Genomic DNA, 6000 nt, shown 5'->3' on the forward strand with positions numbered 1-6000 from the left:
AGTGCTCTGGAATTTATCTATCACTTATCATATTTCTTCTTTTTGTGTCTCTGTCATTAAAGTAAATGAGTAAAATCTTTTTTAAAAGATATCCTAAGGGTCCAGGTGGTAGCACACCTAGTTAAGTGCTCATGTTTCAATGTGTAAGGACCCAGGTTCAAGTCCATGGTCCCCACCTGCAGGGGGGGACGTTTCATGAGTGGTTAAGCAGGGCTGCAGGTGTTTCTTTACCTCTATTTATTCCTCCTCTCTCAGTTTTTCTCTGTCTCTATCCAACAATAAATAAAAAATATAATTAAAAAATATAATTAAAAATGAACTTTCTATTGGTAATTTGATAACTATTAACAAGATTGTAAGATAACAGGGATACAATTCCACACATTTCCCACCATCAGAGTTCCCTGTCCCATCCCCTCCATTGGAAACTTCCCTGTTCTTTATCCCTCTGGGAGTATGGGCCAAAATTCTTTATGGGATACAGAGGTGGAAGGTCTGGCTTCTGTAACTGAATCTCCGTAGTACATGGGCATTGGCAGGTGGACCCATACCCCCAGCCTGTCTCTCTTTCCCTAGTGAGGCAGAACTCTGGGGAGGTGGGGTTCCAAGACACATCAGTGAGATAGTCTGCCCAGGAAAGTCAGGTTGGTGTCATGATAACATCTGCAACTTGGTGACTAAAAATCATTAAGATATACAGCAGAGAGTAGCAGCAGCTGCATCTCTCTCCTCTCCCACTCAACTAAAAATAACAAAGAAGGTCACCTGAGAACACAACAAGACAAGACTCGGAATACTTTGGGAACCCATCAAGTCATGGGAGAGTGCACACATGTGGGGATCATGGACAGAGAGGGGCCTAAGGAGAGATTCCTGTGGCTTTACCTATTCGGGAGTGGCTGGTAACAGTCCCAGTTTCCCCTTTGAGGCACTATCTCTAGCCTGAATTTGACTAACAAATAAACTGCTGACTGGAGGAGAGGATCCCCTAAGGCTCACCAAATGCAACTGTGAGTCTCCATTGCTACTGTCCCTGAAGGCTGGAGCAGCAACGGGGAGGCCCTGTGCTGACATTGGGGACAGAGACCTGATCTGACAACTCAGGAGAAGACATACATTCCCAGTGGTCTGGAGGGGCGGCCGTATAGTGGCAGCCTTTCCACATTTGTTCTCCTAAGGAATTTAGAGACATGTTGAATAGTTGCCTCAGAAGCCCACGGAGTACAGACAGGATTTGTTTAGAAACTTAACAGGGTCAAGGACTGCTGCCCTTCTTGACTCTGACTGCTATCAGAGAAACTGAATTGGATCTGGGGTTTTGGATGGTTAGGGTGTGGGAGTCTCTTGGCATAACCACTGTTCCTTCTCTCCCCCACCCTGTTTTATCTCTAGATTAGGAATGAGTAATTAAGCTAAAAAAATTCTACTTATGGCGAGTTTGGCGGCAGCGCAATGGGTTAAGCGCACATGATGCGAAGCGCAAAGATCGGCATAAGGATCCCGGTTCAAGCCCTCAGCTCCCCACCTGCAGGGGAGTCTCTTCACAAGCAGTGAAGCAGGTCTGCAGGTGTCTGTCTTTATCTCTATCTCTCTGTTTTCCCCTCCTCTCTCCATTTCTCTCTGTCCTATCCAACAACAATGACATCAAACAACATCAGCAATAACTACAACAACAATAAAAACAACAACAAGGGCAACAAAAGGGAAAATAAAAAAATAAATATATATTTTTAAAAAAATCTACTTATGGTTAAAAAGCTCACAGGCTCCCATAGCCTACAGGGAAAATAAAAAGAACAAAAGAAGGTCTAACAGCCACCGTGCTTCACCTCAAGGATTGAGATAACATTGAAACAACTGTTAATTTCCATACCTGTGAACTCTTTAAGTCCCTTACTTAGAACACTAGTCAATCCAGGCAATTGTGACTAGTGACTGAATAGTACTGAGAGAGGGACCTCATAGCACACCACATACAATGGTTAAATCAAGAAGAAACATTGGAAAAATGAACCAGGATAAAAGCCTAGATAACCCCGTCCCCAAAGGTAAAAGCACATAAGAATGAGGACAAGATACAAACACTAATTGAGGTATTAGTCACAGGAGTGAGCAAAGAGTTTGAAAGTAATATAAAATATGGGGAAACAATAAATGGGACTCTGAAAGAAAACACTACCTCGAGGTATGTTCCAAGGGGCCCATGACTTTAGTAATTTGTGCCTGAACTGAACCTGACAGCTAACATGAAGGTGGGCTAAAAGTATTATCTGGGAGGATGGTGTCAGAGTTAAGAACAGGACTAGAAAGCTGAATGAGGGCAGAGAGTGGCTCCCAAATATGGGGGAAGTATATAGATACCATTAACTCTTAACTCCATCGATCTCACTAGGATATATATTCATATTTTAAAGATATATATTTAATAACGATTGATAAGATTGTAGGAGAAGAGGGATGCAATTTAATGCAAATACCACCACCAGAGTTCTGTATCCCACCCCCTATATTGAAGGGTTCCCTATTCTTTATCCCTCTGGCAGTATGGACCCAGGAAAAAGCACAGGACCCTGTGTAACCTCTGAGTCCCTGTCAGTATGATCTCACAATCCATAGGTACTTTCTAGGCTGCACTCATTTCAGGACCAGCCTTCTTTGAGTGGCAGGGTATGTTGACCCAGCCTCCCATTGCAGAGTGGAACAGTTCCCATATTTATTTATTTTTATTTGATAGGACAGAGAAATTGAGGGAGGAAAAACAAAAAGCCACCTACAGAGGAAAACCCATAAGATTAGCAGCAGATTTCTCCACACAAACAGTAAAGGCCAGAAGAGAATGGCAAGATATCTATCGAGCTCTCAATGAGAAAGGATTTCAACCAAGACAACTGAATCCTGTTACAGTCATTCAGGCTAGATGGAGGCATAAAAACCTTCTCAGACAAGCAAGAGTTGAAGGAATCAACTATCACCAATCCTGTCCTGAAAGAAATTCTGAAAGGTCACCTATAAACAGTCAGATCACCATAAACATGCCATATATCAGAGCACTCTAAAAACTACAGTAATGGCATTAAATATCTTAAATCTATGATATCAATAAATGTCAATGATCTGAATCCATCTATTAAAAGGCATGGAGTAGGAAGATGGATCTGAAAACAACCCAACCATATGTTGTCTGCAGGAATCCCACCTAACTCAACAAGACAAACACAGACTCAAAGTGAAAGAATGGAAAACTACCATACAAGCCAATTGGCCACAAAAAAGGGGCAGGAACAGATATTCTCAGTCTGACACAATAGACCTTAAAACAAATAAAAATGTAAAAGATAGGGATGGACATCACTTAATTCTCAGAGGATCAGTCAGTCAAGAAAGCTTAAGGATTATTAACATCTACACACCCAAGGAGAGGCCATCTAAATACGTCAAACATCTACTGAAAGAGCTACAGCAATATATTAACAGCAACATAGGCATAGTAGGGGATTTCAACACCCCTTGGATGATAGACTAGAAATCATCAAATACTTAGAGGAAAGTATTGGCAGACCTCTGTTCCATCTAAATTTTAAAGGCATTTTCAATGAAATGAATCCAATCACAAAAAAAAAAAAAAAGTTGAGCAATGAACACAAAGCAGAACTTGGACTGGGTCCGGTGTATTGCACCAAAGTAAAGGCCTCTGGGGTAGGGAGGGAAGGGTTCATGTCCTGGAACATGATGGCAGAGGAGTATCTAGAGGGGGCCATTGAATTGTTATGTGGGGAGTCAGGCAGTAGCGGAGCAGGTTAAGTGCACATGGCACAAAGTGCAAGGACGGGCATCCCCACCTGCAGGGGAGTCGCTTCATAAGTGGTGAAGCAGGTCTGCAGGTGTCTATCTTTCTCTCCCCCTCTCTGTCTTCTCCTCCTCTCTCCATTTCTCTCTGTCCTATCCAACAACAATGACAGCAATAACAACAATAATAGTAACAACAACAATGATAAACAACAAGGGCAACAAAAGGGGAAAAAATTACCTCCAGGAGCAGTGGATTCATAGTGCAGGCACCCTGGAGGCAAAAAAAAAAATTGTTATGTGGAAAACTGAGAAATGTGAACAGGGGTAGATGGCATGATGGTTATGCAAAGAAACTCTTATGCCTGAGCCTCCAAAGTCTCAGGTTCATGGTGAATTCACCTTCTTCACCCCATCTTGGACAATTCTCGAAAATCTCATGTGAAGTGAGATAAGTCGGAAACAGAAGGATGAATATGGGATGATCTCACTCATAGAAGTTGAAAGACAAGATCAGAAGGAAAAACACTAAGCAGAACTTGAACAGGAGTTGATGTATTGCACCAAAGGAAAAGACTTTTGGGGTGGGGAGGGTTGAGTCCTGAAACATGACGACAGAGGATCTAGTGGGCGTCCTGTTACTCTCCTAACTTATGGATACATGTACCCTGTCTCCTAGGCCCTGATCTATGTCTATGGTCTAAAACTTTGTTAGAGAATATACCATTTAAGTGGCCAGGTTATGGTGCACCTGGTTGAGTGCCCATGTTACAGTGCGCAAGGACTCAGGTTAGAGACCCTGGTCCCCAACTGCAGGGGGAAAGCTTCAAAGTAGTGAAGCAGGACTGCAGGTGTTTCTCTGTGTCTCCCTCTCTGTCTCCCCTTCCTTCTCAATTTCTGGCTGTCTCTATCAAATATAAAGATGATTAAAAAAGAGAGAGAATTTGCCATTTGAAATGGCAGAGAAGAAATTACAGAAGTCAGACATCCCACCTTCTGCACCCCATAAAGATCTTTGGTCCATACTCCCAGAGGGATAAAGAATAGGGAAACTTCCCATGGAGGGAGGGGATAAGGAACCCTGGTGATGGGAATTACATAGAGCTGTACCCCTGTAATCTTACAATCTTGTCAGTCATTGTTAAATCAGTACTTAAAAAAAGAAAATATATTCTCATTTCCAAACAACAGATACCATTTCTGTGATATCTCGAGTCAAACCATGTGTTCTTGGGCATGTGAGACCATGATACAGAAGCCTATTTCCTCTTACTCCCCATGCTCTATCAAATGTCCTTTTTCTTTCTTCTGTTTTTTTTTTAATTGTTGTCTATACAATGGAAATATTGATGAGACTATATGATAAGAAGGGTACATCTCCACACAATGTCCACCCCCAGAACTCCATATCCAATCCCCTCCCTTGCTAGTTTTCCTATTCTTTAACCCTCTGGGAGTATGGACCCAGGATCATTATAGGGTGAAGAAGGTGGAAGGTCTGGCTTCTGTAATTGCTTCCCCACTGAACATGGGCATGGACAGGTGGATCCATACTCCCAGCCTGTCTCTCTCTTTCCCTAGTGGGGTGGGGCTGTCTCTCTCTTTCCCTAGTGAGGTGGAGCTCCAAGACACATTGGTGGGGTCGTCTTCCCAAGGAAGTCAGGTTGGCATCATGGTAGCATCTGGAATATGGTGGCTGAAAAGAGTTAAGATATAAATCAGAGCAAATTATGAGCTAATCATGAACTTAAAGGCAAGAATATTTCAGATGAAGATTTGGTGTCCCTGTTTTGGAAAAAGCTAGTAGGTCTATTTTAGGTATATGCTAAGGGGTCCATGACTTTACTAGTTTTTGCTGAGCCTCACAGCTAATATGCAGTTGGACCCAGACTATTTTCTGAGGATATGGTGTCATAGTTGGAAAAAGAACTAGAAAGCTGGATCAGAGAAGAGAGTAGCTCCCAAATTTGGGAAAAGTGTATAAATACTATTGACTGTAACCCCCATCGATTTGGTCTGGGGCCCATATTCAGCACAGGAGCCTGTGTAACCTCTGCATCTCTGTAGGTCTGAGCTCACATTCTGTGGTCATTGCTAGGAACATACCAGGCTGCACTCATTTCAGGACCCATCCTCCTTGGGTGGTAGGTAGAGTATGTTATCCTACCTTGCTTCGGATAATGGAACATTCTCTACCATTGTTGATCCACCTCG

Source organism: Erinaceus europaeus, chromosome 23 (genome assembly GCF_950295315.1).
Source record: "Erinaceus europaeus chromosome 23, mEriEur2.1, whole genome shotgun sequence".
NCBI lineage: Eukaryota > Metazoa > Chordata > Mammalia > Eulipotyphla > Erinaceidae > Erinaceus > Erinaceus europaeus.